Here is a 21813-nt window from a genome sequence, read left to right on the forward strand (position 1 = left end):
TCTTCCTCGCGCGAGACTGATGATCATGAAGATTTGGACGACACTGCTGCAGGCCCTACTCCAACAACCGACCCCAACAACGCTGACGCTCCTCCATTGACTCAATGATGATATTCTTCAGGGGCGTTAGTCCTCACTTTTTGTCCCTTTTGGTCATTTGATGACAAAGGGGGAGAAATTTGAGTTAGTCTTCAAGCGGGTCTACTTATATGGGCCTTTTTTTGCTAAGTTACAACTCTCGTTCTTCTGAAGATTTATTGGATCGAGTTGTAAACTTAAGTCTGATGGTGGTTTGATACTTTTTGCTATGTTCCTTTGCATGCTATTTCCTCATGTATGATAATGCACGCATGCTGTATTACATCAACCACCATATTTCATCATGCATTTCAAATTCTTCATATCATATGTTAAATGCGTGTATGAATTACAAGATATAGGGGGAGATCTCCATGATTATACTCTTCAAATGTGCAATGCTTCAAAAGCAAATTCCTCACTATGCACATCTTCAGGGGGAGTTCTTTTATATCTTGCAATCAAATTCCTCAATATCAGTATTTAGACTTTATATGTTTATCCCCGTTGAAAACTTAACCTATATTGTCATCAATCACCAAAAAGAGGGAGATTATAAGTGCATCTAGTGCCCCATAGTGACTTTGGTGTATTAAATACGTATAGGTTAAGGTACTAATGTGTTTGTGAGTGTAAACGGGACTATAAGTCTATGAGGAGTTTGATATTTACAAAGAAAGTCGACCCCTAAAAATGAATGTCTTCAACTAAAGACTTTGGATTTCTGAAGACGTTGAAAGTGAAGAAATTGGTGTGACCATGAAGACTTGATATTCATGCGAGGAACATGAAGCGTGAAGACTTTTGTTTTCGTAGTTTCATTTTCTCTTTCTTGAGTCATAGGAAACACCGTACTGTTAAAGGGGGTCGAGGTAAAACTAAGGAAAAGTTTCCAAGTGATGCTCAACTCAAAATCCTACACCTACCAATCCCTTTGAGTGAAGCCATTGGAAATCTCATACAGTTCAGTCAATTTCTTCAGTGACAGAGACGAAGTTCTTCTGGTTTTTGAGGAATTTGTTCTGACTGAGGAGTTAGGAATTCGCTAGTGCGGATTGCCCACTAGTGAGGAACATGATAGCCCTGAGGAGTTTGAGAGCTCAAATTTCCGACCGTTGCTGTGCTACGCGCCAGCTGTCCCAAAATTCCTCACTATGTCTTATCATGTCGGGCTGCTCCCTAAGCTATAAACAGCCGCCCACTACAACCACTAGCTGGTTGGCTACTCCGCGAGAAACTGACACTTGTCATTGAGAGCATTCCATCCTCTGAGGACTTCGAGTGAAAATCATCAAGTGAGGAAAAACCCAAAACCCCAAACCAAACACCTACAAACCCAAAGTGATTGAGCATCACCGAAGAGATTGTTCCTGTGTGGAACCGACGCTTGTTACCTTTGAGGACCGTGCATCCTCCAGACGGTTAGGCGTCATGGTCGAGAGCATCCAAGAGGAAATTGTGGATCACCGAGTGACCGAGTTTGTGAATGTTTGGAAGTCACCCGAAGACTTACCACGAGTGATTGGACGTGGTATGTGTGACCTTAGTTCAAGGAGAATACGGTGAGGACTGTGTGTCCGGGACTGTGTGTCCTCAGGTTTAAATACCTAGCCGCTCTAACCAGACATACAATTGTCACAACAGTTGGAACTGGTCTACCAAATCTTTGTCTGCACCGAGCTAACTGGTTCTATTTCCTCAACCCTTTCATTTCTTCATTACCGTGTTATGTACCTGTTCATATCTGTTTGAAGACATTGACTGAAGACATTCTCAATTTCCTCAGTTCAATTTCTTCAGTCCGTTTGTCTTCATTCTGTTTTATCCTGTGCTTACGCTTTCTATACTCTGTGTTGTGTTTCCAATTCATCATGATGTCCATGCTTATGTTATGTGATGTCTGCATCTGAGTACTTATTCCACTGCAAGTAGTTCTTCGCTTAGGAATTTCCTCACACTGAAATTCCTCAGTGAAGAATACATAAAAATCGCCTATTCACCCCCTCTAGTCGACTTAACACACTTTGACTAACCATAGACATGAGTTGTCATTTGATGAACGGGATCACATCATTAGAGAATGATGTGATTGAGTTGACCCATCTGTTAGCTTAGCACTATGATCATTTAGTATATTGCTATTGATTTCTCCATAACTTATACATGTTCCTATGACTATGAGATTATGCAACTCCCGAATACCGGAGGAATACTTAGTGTGCTATCAAACGTCACAATGTAACTGGGTGATTATAAAGATGCTCTACAGGTGTCTCCGATGGAGTTTGTTGAGTTGGCATAGATCGAAATTAGGATTTGTCACTCCGATTGTCGGAGAGGTATCTCTGGGCCCTCTCGATAATACACATCACTATAAGCCTTGCAAGCAATGTGACTAATGAGTTAGTTGCGGGATGTTGCATTACGGAACAAGTAAAGAGACTTGCCGGTAACGAGATTGAACTAGGTATGATGATACTGACGATCGAATCTCAGGCAAGTAACATACCGATCACAAAGGGAACAAACTTATGTTGTTATGCGGTTTGACCGATAAATATCTTCATAGAATATGTAGGAACCAATATGAGCATCCAGGTTCCGCTATTGGTTATTGACCAGAGATTAGTCTCGGTCATGTCTACATAGTTCTCGAACCCGTAGGGTCCGCACGCTTAACATTCGATGATGATATGTATTATGAGTTATGTGATTTAATGTACCGAAGATAGTTCGGAGTCCCGGATGTGATCACGAACATGACGAGGAGTCTAGAAATGGTTGAGACACAAAGATTGATATATTGGAAGGCTATGTTTGGACACCGGAAAGGTTTCAGGTATGTTCGGGCATTTTCTGGAGTACCGGGGGGTTACCGGAACCCCCCGGGAAGTTAATGGGCCTTAATGGGCCATGGTTGGAGACAAAAGGAGGCGTCCAAGTGGGAGGCACGCGCCCCCCAAGCCCAATCCGAATTTGGAAGGGGGCCGGCCCCCCTTTCCTTCTCTCCCTCTCCCTCTTCCGTCTTCTCCTACTCCAACTAGGGAAGGGGGAAACCTACTCCTACTAGGAGTAGGAATCCCCCCTTGGGGCGCGCCATAGGAGCCCTCCCCTCCCCTCCTCCACTCCTTTATATACGTTGGAGGGGGTTACCCCATAGACACACAAGTTGATCTCTCAGCCGTGTGCAGTGCCCCCTCCACAGATTTCCATCTCGGTCATATTGTCGTAGTGCTTAGGCAAAGCCCTACGGCGGTAACTTCATCATCACCGTCAACACGCTATCGTGCTGACGAAACTCTCCCTCGGCCTCAGCTGGATCTAGAGTTCGAGGGACATCACTGAGCTTAACTTGTGCAGATCGCCGAGGTACCATGCATTCGGTACTTGAGTGGTTGGATCACGAAGATGTTCGACTACATCAACCGCGTTACTTAACACTTCCCCTTTCGGTCTACAAGGGTACGTAGACACACTCTCCCTTCTCGTTGCTCTACATCCCTAGATAGATCTTGCGTGATCGTAGGATTTTTTTTGAAATACTACGTTCCCCAATAATTGCTGCATAGAAGAATTATGTCCGTGATGCACCACTAGGTGACAGACCTATTGCAGGAGCAGATGGTGACGTTATGAACATCTGGCAAGCTCGGTATGATGACTACTTGATAGTTTAGTGCACCATGCTTTACGGCTTAGAACCGGGATTTCAAAAACTATTTTGAACGGCAGGAGCATATGAGATGTTCCAAGAGTTGAAATTAGTATTTCAGACTCATGCGCATGTCAAGAGGTATGAGACCTCTAACATGTAATTTTCCTACAAGATGGAGGAGAATAGCTCAGCTAGTGAGCATATGCTCAAAATGTCTGGTGCTACAATCACTTGAATCAAGTAGGAGTTAATCTTCCAGATAAGATACTGATTGACATAATTCTCTAGTCACTATCACCAAGTTACTAGAACTTCGTGATGAACTATAATATGCAAGGGATGACGAAAAGGATTCCCAAGCTTTTCGCGATGCTGAAATCAGCAAAGGTAGAAATCAAAAAGAGCATCAAATTTTGATGGTTAACAAGACCACTAGTTTCAAGAAAAAAAGGCAGAAGGGAAATAGAGGGAACTTCAAGAAGAATGGCAAGCAAGTTGCCAATCCCATGAAGAAGCCCAAAGCTAGACCTAAGCCTGAAACTAACTGCTTCTACTGCAAAGGGAATGGTCAGTGGAAGCGGAACTACCCCAAATACTTGGCGGATAGGAAGGATGGCAAAGTGAACAAATGTATATTTGATATACATGTTATTGATGTGTATTTTACCAGTGTTCGTAGTAACCCCTAGGTATTTGATACCGGTTCAGTTGCTAAGATTAGTAACTCAAAACAGGAGTTACAGAGGCTAGTTAATAGCGAGGTGACGATGTGTGTTGGAAGTGATTTCAAGATTGATAAGATCACCATCGCACACTCCCTCTACCTTCGGGATTAGTGTTGAACCTAAAATAAATGTTATTTGGCATTTGTGTTGAGCATGAATATGATTAGATCATGTTTATTGCAATACGGCTATTCATTTAAGTCAAAGAATAATCGTTATTCTGTTGACATGAATAAAACCTTCTATGGTCATACACTCAATATAAATGGTTTATTGAATCTCGATCGTAGTGATACACATATTCATAATATTGATGACAAAAGATGCAAAGTTGATAATGATAGTGCAACATATTTGAGGCATTGCCGTTTAGGTCATATTGGTGTAAAGCGCATGAAGAAACTCCATGCGAATGGACTTTTGGAATCACTTGATTGTGAATCATTTGATACTTGCGAACCATGCCTCATGGGCAAGATGACTAAAACTCCGTTCTCCGGAACAATGGAGCGAGCTATTGACATACTGAAAATAATACATACCGTTCTATGCGGTCCGATGAGTGTTGAAGCTCGCGGCGAGTATCATTATTTTCTGACCTTCACAGATGATTTGAGCAGATATGGGTATATCTAACTAATGAAACACAAATCTGAAACATTTGAAAAGTTCAAAGAATTTCAGAGTGAAGTGGAGAATCATCGTAACAAGAAAATAAAGTTTCTATGATCTGATTGCAGAGGCGAATATTTGAGTTACGAGTTTGGCCTTCATTTAAAACAATGTGGAATAGTTTCACAACTCACACCACCTGGAACACCACAACGTAATGGTGTGTCCGAATGTCGTAATCGTACTTTATTAGATATGGTGCGATCTATGATGTCTCTTACCGATTTACCACTATTGTTTTGGGGTTATGCATTAGAGACAGCTGCATTCACGTTAAATAGGGCACCGCCTAAATCTGTTGAGACGACACCGTATGAACTATGGTTTGGCAAGAAACCAAAGATGCCGTTTCTTAAAATTTGGGGTTGAGATGCTTATGTGAAAAGGTTTCAAACTGATAAGCTCAAACCCAAATCGGAGAAGTGCGTCTTCATAGGATACCCAAAAGAAACTGTTGGGTACACCTTCTATCACAGATCCGAAGGCAAGATTTTTGTTGCTAAGAATGGATCCTTTCTAGAGAAGGAGTTTCTCTCGAAATAAGTGAGTGGGAGGAAAGTAGAACTTGATGAGGTAATTGTACCTTCTCTCAAATTGGAAAGTAGCTCATCACAGAAATCTGTTCCAGTGATGCCTACACCAACTAGAGAGGAAGCTAATGATAATGATCATGAAACTTCAGATCAAGTTACTACCGAATCTCGTAGGTCAACCAGAGCACGTTACGCACCAGAGTGGTACAGTAATCCTATTCTGGAAATCATGTTACTAAACCATGACGAACCTACAAACTATGAGGAAGCGATGATGAGCCCAGATTCCGATAAATGGCTTGAGGCCATGAAATCTGAGATATGATCCATGTGTGAGAACAAAGTGTGGACTTTCGTGGACTTGCCCGATGATCGGCAAGCCATTGAGAATAAATGGATCTTCAAGAGGAAGATGGACGCTGATGATAGTGTTACTATCTACAAAGCTCGACTTGACGCAAAAATGTTTTCAAAAAATTCAAGGTGTTGACTACGATGAGATTTTCTCACTCATAGTGATGCTTAAGTCTGTCCAAATCATGTTAGCGATTGCCGTGAAATATGGCAAATGGACATCAAAACTGCATTCCTTAATGGATTTCTCAAAGAAGAGTTGCATATGATGCAACCAGAAGGTTTTGCCGATCCTAAAGATGCTAACAAAGTGTGCAAGCTCCAGCGTTCCATTTAAGGACTGGTGCAGGCATCTCGGAGTTGGAATATACGCTTTGATGAGGTGATCAAAGCATATGGTTTTATACAGACTTTCAGAGAAGCCTGTATTTACAAGAAAGTGAGTGGGTGATAACCCACAAGTATAGGGGATCAATTGTAGCCCCTTTCGATAATTAAGAGTGTCGAACCCAACGAGGAGCTAAAGGTAGAACAAATATTCCCTCAAGTTCTATCGACCACCGATACAACTCTACGCACGCTTAACGTTCGCTTTACCTAGAACAAGTATGAAACTAGAAGTACTTTGTAGGTGTTTTTGGATAGGTTTGCAAGAATATAAAGTGCACGTAATAAAAAATAGGGGCTGTTTAGATAAAGAAGCAATAAAGCTAGTATAGTGAGTGTGGAAAAGTGGTGGTAGGAGTTGCAAAATTGTCCCTAAGCAATTGACTACTTTACTAGACCGATAGGACAACGAAAATCTACTCAGACATCATAGGATGGCAACACATCATTGGATAATAATATGAAGCATAAAGCACCATGTTCAAGTAGAGGGTACAGTGGGTTGTGGGAGAGTGGACCGCTGTAGATAGATGGGGGAAGGTGATGAAGATGTTGGTGAAGATGGCAGAGGTGTTGGTGAAGATCGTGGTGATGATGATGGCCCCCGGTGGCGTTTCGGCGCCACCGGAAGCGAGGGGGAGAGAGCCCCCCTCCTTCTTGTTCTTCCTTGACCTTCTCCCTAGATGGGAGAAGGGTTTCCCCTCTGGTCCATGGCCTCCATGGCATGGGAGGGGCAAGAGCCCCTCCGAGATTGGATCTGTCTCTCTGTCTCTCTCTGTTTCTGCGTTCTTAGATTCTGCCCATTCACCGTTTCTTAAACTCCCGGAGATACGTAACTCCGATTGGGCTGAAATTTTAACATGATCTCTATCTGGATATTAGAATTCTTGTGGCGAAAGAAGGGCATCAACCGCCTTACGGGGTGGCCAAGAGGGCCCAGGGCGCGCCTGACCCCCTGGGGCGTGCCCCCTGCCTTGTGGCCCCTCGGGAATCGTCTCGCGTTGATTTTTCTTCCAAAAAATCACATATATTCCAAAAACAAACTCCGTCAGTCTTTATCCTGTTTGGACTTTGTTTGATATGGATTAACTGCGAAACAAAAAACATGCAACAAACAGGAACTGGCACTGGGCACTCGATCAATATGTTAGTCCCAAAAATAGTATAAAAAGTTGCCAAAAGTATATGAAAGTTGTAGAATATTGGCATGGAACAATCAAAATTATAGATACAGCGGAGACGTATCAGCATCCCCAAGCTTAATTCCTGCTCGTCCTTGAGTAGATAAATGATAAAAAATAATTTTTGATGTGGAATGCTACCCAGCATAATCTTGATCATGTAATCTAATCATGGCATGAATATTAAGACACGAGTGATTCAAAGCAATAGTCTATCATTTGACATTAAGACAATAATACTTCAAGCATACTAATAAAGCAATCATGTCATTTCAAAATAACATGGCCAAAGAAAGTTATCCCTACAAAATCATATGGTCTGGCTATACTCCATCTTCACCACACAAAATATTCAAATCATGCACAACCCCGATAACAAGCCAAGAAATTGTTTCATACTTTTGACGTTCTCAAACATTTTCAACTTTCACACAATACATGAGCGTGAGCCATGGACATAGCACTATGGGTGGAATAGAATATGATGGTGGAGTTTGTGTGGAGAAGAAAAAAAAGGAGAAAGTCTCACATCGACATGGCTAATCAATGTGCTATGGAGATGCCCATCAATTGATGTCAATGTGAGGATTAGGGATTGCCATGCAACGAATGCACTAGAGCTATAAGTATATGAAAGCTCAAACTGAAACTAAGTGGGTGTGCATCCAACTTGCTTGCTCATGAAGACCTCGGGCATTTGAGGAAGCCCATCATCGGAATATACAAGCCAAGTTCTATAATGAAAATTCCCAGTAGTATATGAAAGTGATAACTCAATGAGACTCTCTATATGAAGAACATGGTGCTACTTTGAAGCACAAGTGTGGTAAAAGGATAGTAACATTGTCCCGTCTCTCTTTTTCTCCCTTTTTTGTTTTTTTCTCTTATTTTTGGTGGGCTTCTTTGGCCTCTTTTATTTTGATAACCTCACATGGGACAATGTTCTAATAATGGTGATCATCACACTTTTATTTACTTACAACTCAATATTACAACTCGATACTAGAACAAAGATATGACTCTATATGAATGCCTCCGGCGGTGTACCGGGATGTGCAATGATCTAGCATAGCAATGACATCAAAAAAGGGACAAGCCATGAAAACATCATGATAGCTATCTTACGATCATGCAAAGCAATTTGACAATAAATGCTCAAGTCATGTATGATGATGATGGAAGTTGCATGGCAATATATCTCGGAATGGCTATGGGAATGCCATAATAGGTAGGTATGGTGGCTGTTTTGAGGAAGATATAAGGAGGCTTATGTGTGATAGAGCGCATCATATCACGGGGTTTGGATGCACCGGTGAAGTTTGCACCAACTCTCGAGGTGAGAAAGGGCAATGCATGGTGCCGAAGAGGCTAGCAATGATGGAATGGCGAGAGTGTGTATAATCCATGGACTAAACATTAGTCATAAAGAACTCATATACTTATTGCAAAAATCTATTAGTCATCGAAACAAAGTACTACGCACATGCTCCTAGGGGGATAGATTGGTAGGAAAAGACCATCGCTCATCCCCGACTGCCACTCATAAGGAAGACAATCAATAAATACCTCATGCTCCGACATCATCACATAACGGTTCACCATACGTGCATGCTATGGGAGTCACAAACTTCAACACAAGTATTTCTACAATCCACAACTACCCACTAGCATGACTCTAATATCACCATCTTTACATCGCAAAACTATTGCAAGGAATCAAGCATATCATATTCAATGATCTACAAGTTTTATGTAGGATTTTATGACTAACCATGTGAATGACCAGTTCATGTCATCTCTCTAAATAGATATAAGTGAAGCAAGAGAGTTTAATTCTTTCTACAAAAGATATGGCCACGCTCTAACAAATATAATGAAGCAAAAGAGCATTCTAAAAATGGCAGTTTTCTATGTGTAGGGAAACAGGCAATCCAAACTTCAAATGATATAAGCGAAGCACATGAAGCATTCTATAAAGCCATACTCAAAAGATATAAGTGAAGTGCAATGAGAATTCTATAAATGAACCAAGGACCATCTCATACCAGCATGGTGCATAAAATAAAAGTGAAAACTAAATGCAAAAGACGCTCCAAGATTGCACATATCGCATGTATGAAACGAATCCTAAAACATACCAATACTTGTTGAATAAAGATGGGATGCCTTCCGGGGAATCCCCAAGCTTGATATCTTGCCTCTCTTCCTTCTTCTCACATTGAGACCTCCTCGATCTTCGAACACTTCATCCACACAAAACTCAACAGAAAACTCGGTAAGATCCGTTAGTATAATAAAGCAAATCACTACTCTAAGTACTGTTGCAAACCAATTCATATTTTTTTTGCATTATTTAAACTGTAATATAATTTTCCATGGCTTAATCCACTGATATAAATCGATAGTTTCATCAAAACAGGCAAACTATGCATCAAAAACAGAATGTGTCTTAAACAGGACAGTCTGTAGTAATCTGAACATTCACCATACTTATGGTACTCCATAAATTCTACTAAAATTAGTAAAAATAAAAAATTTGTATAGAAAGACAGTGCAAAAAGTGTCAGAACCGTTTGACGTTCCAGTAAAAAATGTAAAATCGCGCACTACAGCCAAAGTTTCTGTCCTGCACCGCACCAACCAACAAGCAATGTAAACATCCTAAAGGCAAACCTTGGCACATTATTTTTATTTTTAAACCTTATAAAAGCACACAACAGAAATAAATGACTCTCTAAAACTTCCGGGTTGTCTCCCTGGCAGCACTTTCTTTAAAGCCATTAAGCTAGGCATATAGTGCTCAAGTAATGGATCCACCCGGATCCCACGGTATATCAAAGCCAATTTTAATTAAAAATGATTTGTGATTTAGTAGTGAGCACAAAGCAACATATATCAAGCAATGACGAAGTCTAACTCTCTTCCTATGCATCGTCATGTCATACAAGAACAATTCATGCACATCAAGTAAAGGCCAATGCATAGTATAAACAGTTTCTTGCAATTTTATCATATTGGAAACATGGAGAGGCGGAGATGTAGTTCCTCTCTCATAATAATTGCAAGTAGGGGCAGCAAGCACATGCATATTATATCTATCAAAATCATCATGTGCAACGGTAAAAGGCAACCCATCAATAAAATCCTTAATAAGGGCAAACTTCTCAGATATAGTGTAGTCGGGATAATTCAAATAGATAATAGGACTATCATGCATGGGTGCAATAGCAACAATTTCATGTTTAACATAAGGAACTATAGCAAGTTCATTGTGACGCACGGGTATTTAAGCTACAGTAATTCCCTATTAATGTTGCCACGTCATCACGGTTACTGTTGTTAATCTCGAATTAGTTTGAAACCGGTCCAAATTCAAAATTTGATTAAAGGCAAACGTTAAAAGTTTTCAAACTTTAAAATTAAAATGTTCGGTTTGTGGCAAATAAATCACAAGTAATTGTGGTGAAGAAATCCCACTTTATAAAATGTTTAAATACTCTAAGGTGAATAAAACCGTAGCAAAAACCAATATTTAAATGCTTTTATAATTAATAAAATACGAAACTAAATGGTTTTGGGGTAAAACCTTTTGGTTGCAGTGGGTTTTATGTTATTACTAATTTAGGGGTCATTGTAGATATTAAGTAAAAACTAAACAGAAAAGAAAGTAAAATAAAAAACAAACCAAAGAATAAATAAAAGTAAAAGAACAAAACAACAACAAGAAAAAGAAAGCCCCTCGCCCTGCTGGGCCTTGGCCTAGATGGCCAAGCGGCCCAGCCAAACTGCCCAGCCAGCCACCCCATGGCCTATATGGCCTCACCCACCTAACCCTAACCCGATCCACCCACTCACTCGATCCCCCATCGTCCCCCTCGCCCCCTCACCCGCGCCACCACACGCATGCACGCACACTCAGTGGAGCGGGCACCCGAGCTGCCGCTCCCCTGAGGCCGCCGCCCGCTGGCGCCGAGCACCGCCAACCCTGGCCTCCTCCTCGCGGCTCCCAACCTCCTGCATCCCGTCCCTGTCCTCCTCCGCAACGGCCTTCCCCGACCCTCGTCGCTCGCCGGACCGCCCCGACCCCATCACAACCGTCGCCGGACGCTTCCTCGTCTCCCCCACGCCGGCGTCCCCGAGCCTCGGCGATCGAACCCCCTGCAACGCTGGTGAGGCCTTTGGCCTCCTCTTTCCTCTTTGCGCCCGCTCCTACACATCTCCCCGTCGCCGGGCACGCACCATCAGCCACGACACGCGCTGCCCGCGCCCGCCAGCGCCGTCCCGCGTCCGCACCTCGTGCCCCTACCCCCTGCATCCGCTAGTCCCGCTCGCTGGCCGACCGCGCCACCCCCACTCGACCTTGCTGGCCACCGCACCCGACTCCTCCGCTTACCCGCAGCCCCTCTGCCGCCGTGGTCACCACGCGCATCCCGCGCCCACATCCACCTGGGGCTGTGCCCCCCTGCTCCATGGTCTGCTCAGCTACTGCTCGTCGGCAATGCCGCTCCTCCACATCCGTCCCCCCTGCACACGCTCCTCTCACGATCCTGCCGTCGCATCCGTCAGGCCGCACCCCCTGCTCCCACCGCTCGCTACAGCTGCCACCCACCGCTGCTGCCCACTGCTGCTCCGGCTACTGCCCCGGCCATGCTCGGGTCACCACCCGCGCGGCCCTTGGCCGCCGGTGCTTGCGCCCACCAGCCCGGAGGCCTCGCCCCGCTTCCCCCTGGTCGGACTCGCCCACCCCGCTCAGGCGATGCATGTGACCCAGCGCCCGTTAGCCCGCAATGGCCCCTGTGCCACTGACAGTAGGGGCCAAACCCCCTGAGAACGATTTAATTTTTTTAAAAATAAATAAATAAATAATAAGTATATAAAAATGTTAATTAATTAATTAATTAACTAAACTAATTAACTTAATTAATCCTATTTAATTAAACTAAATAAACATTAGGTCCCTAATTAACTAATTAAATTGATTAATAGGTTAATTAGGTAATTGTACCTATGGCATGCGGGACCCACACGTCAGCGACACAGTCAACACCTCTGTTGACTGCTGACGTCATGCGGACGTCAGCATGCACTGTTCTGGATAATGTTAAATTAAAATAATTAAATAAATGCTAAAATTAATTTAAATCTTTTAAAATTAATATAAAATAAACCGTAGCTCGGATGGAAAAACTTTGTACATGAAAGTTGCTCAGAACGACGAGATGAATCCGGATACGTAGCCCGTTCGTCCGCCACACATCTCTAGCATAGCGAACATGCAACTTTCCCCCTCTGGTTCATCTGTCCGAAAACGCGAAACACCAGGGATATCTTCTCGTAAGGACCCCGCTGCCATGGGAGGGTAGGACAAAAGATGTCATGCAAGTTCTTTTCCATAAGCACGTATGACTATGTTCGGAATACATGCCTACATTATATCAATGAACTGGAGCTAGTTCTGTGTCACCCAAGGTTATGACTGTTAGTTGATGAACCGCATCCGGCATAATTCTCCATCACCGATCCATTGCCTACGAGCTTTCCATATATTATTCTTCGGTTATTTACTTTTCCGTTGCTGTTGCTATCATCCTACAAAATACCAAAAACATTACTTTTACTACTATTATCTTTTGCTATCGTTATCACCACTATCATATTACTTTGCTACTAAACACTTTGCTGCAGATATTAAGTTTCCAGGTGTGGTTGAATTGACAACTCAACTGCTAATACTTGAGAATATTCTTTGGCACCCCTTGTGTCAAATCAATAAATTTGGGTTGAATACTCTACCCTCGAAAGCTGTTGTGATCCCCTATACTTGTGGGTTATCAGTGACTTAAAGGTGCCTTATCATAAGTGACTGATGTGGGATATGCAAGAATAGTAGTCTGATGTAGAAACAGGAACACATGTCATATTCACAGGCATTATGTGTAAAGTAAGCAGATGGAATTCAACAAAGTTAGAAGCAATACAAGCTAGACAGCATACGCAACATGCAACCACATATAATAGTGCCAAGTTAGAGCAAGCACCTGTGATGGTGGAGTAGGGGAGATGTGCTCATCATCTACACAGCTACGTTGACTGTCTAGCCTTGCGTTGTCTTGCGAATCTTGCTGGGAGGATGGCGAGTAGAATCTGTAGAGAACCTCCGTTTCAGTTGCTCAGAAGGACCACCATCATCCAATGCCTTGCCAATTTCCTTCAGCTTTATTGATTTTGCATTGTGAGGTCATACCGACAAGAAAAAGGAATATCATTCGCTCTTCAAAACTCATTCATGCATGATACTGACGAACACTACTCTAATGAAAGGCAAAGTCATGATACGAGGATGGAATATGTACGAAAAAATGGACGGCTTGGCATATTCACACCTATGATGTGGTAACTAAGCAGAAGGCACTTCAAACATTAGAAACACTGCAAGACACCATATGGAAGGTGCAATCAATATCACTCTGCCAAGTTAAAACTGTCTCGTCATAGGTGGCGTTCATCAAACTAGAAGCAATACATGCTAGAAATCATATTCAAGATGCAAACCAATATCACACTGCCAACTTAAAGGTGTCCCATCATAAGTGACTGATGCAGGATACACAAGAAGAGTAGTTTCATGTAAGAACATGGTGTGATAGACAGATATAGTACGTACCAAAAACAGGAAAGCGTGTCATATTCACATGTATCATGTGTAAGCTAAGCAGATGCAGTTTACACTAACTAGGAGCAATATGAGCTAGACACCATATGCAACATGCAACCAGATATCACACTGCCAAGTTAGAGCAAGCACCTTGGATGGGGGAATAGGGGAGCGGGGACTTGGACCTTGTAATGCACTATCAGTACAAGGAGAATCGGTACAGATGCTCCATTTACGTTGCTGTAGAGGACCACCATCATCGCCTTCCTTACTCTTTTCCTTCCTCTTTCTTGATTTTGCCTTGTCAAGTCAAACCCACAAGAAAAAGGAATAAAATTTGCTCTTCAGAACTCATTGATGCATGATACTGACGAACACTACTCTCATGTAAGGCAGCCGCATGATAGGAGGATGGAATATGTATGAAAAACAGGACGGCGTGACATATTGACATGTATGATGTATAAAGTGTAAACTAAGCACAAGGTGCTTGAACTTGTTAGAATCGATGCAAGCTAGAAACCATATGAAAGATGAAAGCAATATCACTCTGCCAAATTAAAAGGGTGCCCTAACAAATGTATTTGACCAAATTAGAAGCAATACATGGCAACAGGCTAGAAATAATATGCAATATGTAATGAATAAAGGTGACTCATCGTAAGTGATTGATGCACGATACAAAGGAGAGGTAGTTTCATGTAAGAACAAGGTTAACACATAGATGTAGTGTGTACCAAAAATAGGAAGGCATGTCATATTCACAGGTATAGTGTGTAAACTAAGCATATGCAATTTACCCTAATTAGAAGCATTACAAGCTAGACACCGTATGCAACATGCAACCACATATTACACAACGAAGTTAGAGCAAGCACCTGTGATGGTGGTGTAGGGGAAGTGCGGTCTTCAGGTACAGAGCTACGTTCAATATCTTCATTAGGCTTGTTGTTTCTTGAGAATCATGTGGAGAGGATGAAATTGCATTCTTTATAAGAGTATTGCGTCTCATATTAACCCACGCGCGTGACTGTCTCATCATAAGCGATAGACGCAGGATACACAAGAACAGTAGTTTGATGTAAGAACATGGTGTGATAGGCAGATGTAGTATGTACCAAAAACAGGAAGGCGTGTCATATTCACATGTATAATGTGTAAGCTAAGGAGATGCAATTTAACAAATTAGGGGCATTCATGAGGTATACACAAGAAAAGTAGTTTGATGTAAGAACATGGTTAATAGAAAGACGTAGTATGTACCAAAAACAGGAAGGCATGTCATATTCACAGGTATAATGTGTTAACTAAGCATATGCAATTTACCCTAATTAGAAGCATTACAAGGTAAACACCATATGCAACATGCAACCACATATCACACTGCCAAGTAAGAGCAAGCACCTGCGATGGTGGTGTGGGGGAATTGCGGTGATCAACTAGAGAGCTAAGTTGACTATCTTCATTCAGCCTTGCTGTTTCTTGAGAATCATGTGGGGAGGATGACGCTGCACTCTTCAAACGAGTAGGGTGTCTCACAGTAACCAACTCAGGTGACTGTCTCATCATAAGTGATTGACGAGGGATACAAAAGAGCATTAGTTTGATGTACGAACATGGTTAATAGACATATGTAGTATGTATCAAAAACAGGAAGGCATGTCATTATCAAAGGTATAATGTGTAAAGTAAGCAGATGAAATTTAACCAAATTGGAAGCAATACAAGCTAGACACCATATGCAACATGCAACCACATTTGACAGCGCGAAGTTAAAGCAAGCACCTGGGATGGTTGTGTGTGGAAATTGAGATCATCAACTACAGAGCTACGTTTACTGTCTCCAACTGCTGATACTGCACCCATTAGAGCGCTGAAACGCTTAGTGCTTATCTTTGAATTACACTGGAGCGGCCTCTGTCTTTTCTTTTCTACATTCATCAACACTGCGTCAGAGTCTGAAATACCCATGCATAAAAAAACAATAGTGTGAGTATGGGTGAAGTGTGTGCACAATTAGTACAGTGTAAAGGTAGCAGATAGCAGGTCGGTGAGAAATAAATGACAGGAGACATATGATAGCTCTACAACATGCATGGCACACTAAGTTACTACAGGATTCTATGAAAATAACAGTCGACTGAAAGAAAATAGGTCAGTACATTTTTTCTGCACCGTCCGATGTACAAAGAACCGGCAGAACGCCTTCATCTACCTCCAGCCAGTCAGTGTTGACGATCTTCCTCGAAACGCCAGCGACCGCCGGCCCAGTATTCCTCCCCTGCCTTCTCCCTCCCCTCGACCTCACCTCACCGCCGTGCTTGGCACCGCCTCCCCCTCGGCCATCCATTCAAGCCCCGCCGACCTCCAGATCGGGCGTAAGCAGCTCCTACGCCCCACACCCCTATGATAGACACCGATGCGCCGCTTCCTCGGGGAATAGGCGGACTAGGTGCTCCGCGCGCCTAAGCGGGTGCTGCTTCTTTTAATTGCGGTTCGACTGACCCTGAATTGAAATCCAGGCGGGCTACTGACCTCTAGCAAAGGTGAAATAGTAAAAGGGAGGAAACCTTGTGCATTTAGTATCACGAAGAAGATGCAGTAAGAAGCGCTCAACTAGTTTCTTTTGTGGGATGAATACGGTGTGAGCGGAGACGTAAGATTTGCACAAATAAGGGAAGAGGAGTACCTCTTTCTGCTGGCAGTGTTGTGTCCTCCTTCTGTTTTTCTGACGATCTTCTTGTTCTTCGCAGGAAACCAGAAGTTGTGGAGGACGGTGCAGCCTTGGACGAACCCATGGCCAAGTTGTTGAGTGTGGTGCGGTGGCCGTCTGTCGGTGGCGGGGAAGCAGATCCGAGGCGGCGAACGATGGCGTAGCGGGAACAACTCCGGTGCGGTGGACGGTTGCGACAGTGGAGCTGCAGCAGTGAGGCGCAGGACGGCGTGGTCGGAGTGGTTCTGGTACGGCGCACATCGGCGTCGGCGTCGTGGAGGCAGCTCTGCCTCGGCTTTAGCTGCTAAGTCCTTGAGGGCATTGCGGTTGCGTTGGACGACGACGTCGAGGTACCAGCTCTAGCGTGATGGAGGAGGGCGGCGGTGGATTGGCCTCTATGGGGTGGAGGATGGAGGAGGCTGGGGTTTCGCGACTGGTGGAGAGGGCGTTTTCGCACCCACGGTGTTGGGGATATTACTACTGGACGTAAACCGGCCAGGGGTAACCGGATTAACCTTATGAAGATTAGAAGCCCATGAACACATAAGAATGATGGCGCTTTATGAAGGCCCAAGGCCCAGAGGCGAGTTAAGGCCTGTAGATGTAAACCGACCTTGTTATGTAACTTGCATTGTAAGATAGGAAGGATAGAGACTGAACCGGACACGTTTATGATCCGGCTTCGGGACTCTATAAACCAGCGGGCGTCAACCTAAGTATATAAAGGGATGACCCGACAGCGGTTTAGGGAGACAGACAACAACTCGAGATCTAGACAAAGCAGATTCACTCCCTGGCCTTCGAAACCCTAGCAATACCAATCACAACTAGACGTAGGCTTTTACCTTCATCGAAGGGGCCGAACTAGTATAACTCCCCATGTCCCCTTGTCCGGATTAAGCCCTTTAAGCTAACCTGTTGCGATGGCTCCACGACTAAGTCCTTTCACTAGGACATCTTCCATGACAAATCCAGGACAGTTGGCACCCACCGTGGGGCTATCGCATGATGGTTTCGAGTTCTTGAAGGGCAGCTTTGATGGACTCAAGGGATACGATGTGGGCCGGATGACGAAGAGTTGTCGCGGCAAGCTCTACATCGACAATGCAGGATGGGGTCCCGAGGCCGATTCAATCGAATACGGGTACCGAGTCCCCTTTGGTGGGATTCACGTCTTCATCGGCAAGATTGGCGAACCGGCCCCTGAGCCCGGCATCTGCACCGACATCATCGAGATGGCTCAGCATGCAAGCCCTTCGCCGGTTTAGCCCGTGGCGAAGCATGTTTTCGTAGGCGTCATCCATGGAGCCGAATACAAGGACGGACCGGCATCCGATGGAGAAACCGTTGTCTGCTCCGACGACGAGTCTTCCGGAGAGACTGAATCGCTCTATCAGTTGCAGGATGGCCGGATTAGTGGAGAATCCGAGGGTAATAGTATTCCGAACTTCCCTGATCTGCCAAACCGGGCCGCTATCTTCATGGCCGGTACACAATCGGCGCCTCATTCATCAGCTGCCGCAGCAATACTCTCCGGTTCAACAACGGCCATGCCAGCAGGGGCAGGAAGCTCTGCGCCGCCGCCAGCTCAAGTCCTGTCTGAATTGTTCGACGCTTTGGCAACATTGATGGCTGCAGAGGTGGATGTAGCAGCCTGGGATCAGCACAACGCGGAGATTGCAAAGGTAAAGGATCAGATAGCTCAGGCTAAAGTGGATCTAGCGGCAGAGAACGCCAGGATGGCTACAGAGCGGGCTGAGTTGGAAGCTCAGGCCTACCGGATTAGGCTCGATCAGAACGCTTCCGAAGAAGTCATGAGAAGAAGGTACCGATCGCATCTCCCGTCCGGTTATGAGCCACGAAATCTCTTCAACACGCTAGGAGCGGGAACTAGTAACCAGCCAATACTAAACCGGACGGAGGCACCAGGAACAGGAGCGCCGGTTCAGCCGCGCATGATGGATCTGCCTCGTCAGAATAACATTGTGCCGCAATATGTTCCAACACCTCCTGGGAATTACTCCAACCCGTTGGACAAAATTGTGGCCGCCGCTTCACGCCTGGCAGCCCTTCCAACCGACAGCGAATCACCAGTTGCGATTGAGGCACGTCGAGCCAGAGATCTCCTTCAAATAGCGCTAAATCAGCAGCAGGCATATTCGCACAGTCATGAGAGGATTCATTCCACTCCCCGTCGAATCCGGAGCTATAGCAGACACGTTGAGGATGAACCGGCCGTGTCAAGCAGTGCATGTTCCCGTAATTCGCCACGAGGGCACAACCCGGCAGGGGGAGGTGCTAATGCACAGGATGTAGTGGATCATGGTCGCGCGTGCCGAGAGGCCGAGTTAGCAGCTCGGCACGGAGCTCGTCAACATACTCCGGTTCACCCTACTGCTTTAGTAGAGCCAGGTGCGGTGTTCAGTTCCTTAGGGGTGCCGTGTCTCACCCCCGCTTTGCATAATGTGAGATTGCCCAAGGACTTCAAGGGACCTCGTAAGGTACCAAATTACATCGCCGATTTACAACCCGAGGCGTGGGTTGAAAGCTACGAGATGGCAACGGAGATGTTAGATGTAGATGAGGCAGTGTGTGCTAAATACTTCACCATGATGTTGGAAGGAACAACTCGTACTTGGTTGAAGAGCTTACCAACTAAATCTGTCGGATCATGGGCCGAATTGAAGCACCGGTTTATCCAGAACTTCAAAGATACTTGTAAGCAGCCCATGTCAATCATGGATCTGGCCGCCTGTGTCCAAGAGGAGGGGGAGTCCACGACCCATTTGGTTAAGCGGGTCTCAACAATTTTGCATTCATCGGATTGTATCAATACATATACCGCAGTGCTAACGTTGGAGGGCAATTGCCATTTTCTGCCGCTCAAACAGAAGTTAGGAAGGCTCAAACGTCACTGCAATGATATGTCAACGCTTATGGCCGCTTTGGTTAAGTACGTCGATTCATATAATACCAAAGATCCTGACTCAGAGGAGGACAAACCGGGGAAAGGGAAAAATAACGGCAACGCCAAGGGCCAGCAGCATAATCCGGCAGGCCATGGGAACAGTGGTAAATGCAAGGCGGACAACAGCTTGGACTTTGTCACTAACACCAATGCTCAGGAGAATGGCCAGCACCGTAAGGGCAAGTAGCCCCAGAGGGGCGGAGGTTCAGGCCCCAATTTGGAGCGCCTGTTAAATCAACCATGTCCAAAGCATGGATCAAAGGAGAAGCCATCATCGCATCTTTTGGAAGGATTGTTATATCATGCAAGATTTCAAGAACTCCAATATGTTCCAGTACGATAATGGCCCGCCTGGTGGTTCAGGCGGTGGTTTCCATGGGCCGGGTTACGGAGGTGGCAGTTCCGGTTCAGGATTTCAAGGCAATCAAACCGGACACATCAATCAAGGGCACCAAGGCAACCATGGAGGTTACAACCATCAGGGGAACCAGCAACAGCAGCAGTCGGGTTATCAAAGCAATCCTAAGTAGGTAAATAGTGGGCAATATCATGTCTTCACCACTAGCTTGTGTAAGCGTGATCAGAAGCTTCACAAGAGGGAAGTAAACTCTGTTGAACCGGCAGTGCCTCAGTATTTGCGCTGGTCTGAGCAACCCATTTTGTGGAGTAGAGAGGTCACCCACCCCGGGTTGACAATCCGGGTCACTTGGCCCTAGTGGTAGCCCCTGAAGTTGGGGGATATAAGTTCACGAAGGTACTCATGGATGGGGGAAGCAGTATCAACATTCTATATTATGATACCTTCCGTCGTATGGGGTTGACAGATAAGAGTCTTAAACTGTCAAACACTGTTTTTCACGGTGTGGTGCCTGGAAAATCTGCATATCCAGTAGGCAAGATAGCCTTAGAGGTGGCTTTTGGAGATGACTATGATTCAAGGTCAGAAACGTTGACTTTTGAGGTGGTAAAAATCAAAAGTCCGTATCACGCTTTGTTCGGACGACCGGCTTATGCTAAGTTCATGGCGAGGCCGTGTTATGTTTATCTACAGCTTAAAATGCTAGGTCATAAGGGGACCATCACAATACACGGGAGCAGGAAGATCGCTTTGGAATGTGAGGAAGGGGATGCGGCTTATGCTGAATCGGTTTGTGCCACGGAGGAATTGAAGTTTTGTAAGGACCAAGTTGATCCGACATATATGACTTCTTTGAAAAAGCCAACTACGAAACACGATCCGGCGTTCAAGTTTAAATCGGCCACAGATACAAAGATGGTTGATTTTGTTCCTGGTGATTCATACAAGCAGTTCAACATCAGTGCTAACCTGGATCCCAAATAGGAAAGTGCGCTCATCGAGTTCATCCGTGAGAACTGGGACATCTTTGCATGGAAACCTTCTGACATGCCAGGTGTATCAAGGGAACTCGCTGAGCACACACTTAACATTGATCCTATGTTTAAACCGGTCCGGCAGTTTCTACGCCACTTCAATGAAGAAAGGCGTAAGGCTATCGGTGAAGAGGTAGCTCGGTTATTGGCCGCAGGGTTCATCGTGGAAGTTTTTCACCCAGAGTGGTTGGCTAATCCGGTGCTGGTTCTTAAGAAAAACGGCACTTGGCGTATGTGTGTAGATTACACAGACTTGAACAAAGCTTATCCTGCAGACCCCTTTGCCCTCCCTCGTATTGATCAGATCATTGATGCTACGGGGGGTTGTGACCGTTTGTGTTTTCTGGATGCTTACTCTGGTTATCATCAGATCAAAATGGCAGTTAAGGACCAGGAGAAGATAGCTTTCATCACTCCCTTGGAGCCTTCTGCTATGTCTCCATGCCCTTTGGGCTCAAGAGTGCCCAGGAGACTTATCAACGCTGTGTTCAGAATTGTCT

This window comes from Triticum urartu, chromosome 2 (genome assembly GCF_003073215.2).
Source record: "Triticum urartu cultivar G1812 chromosome 2, Tu2.1, whole genome shotgun sequence".
Classification (NCBI taxonomy): Eukaryota; Viridiplantae; Streptophyta; class Magnoliopsida; order Poales; family Poaceae; genus Triticum; species Triticum urartu.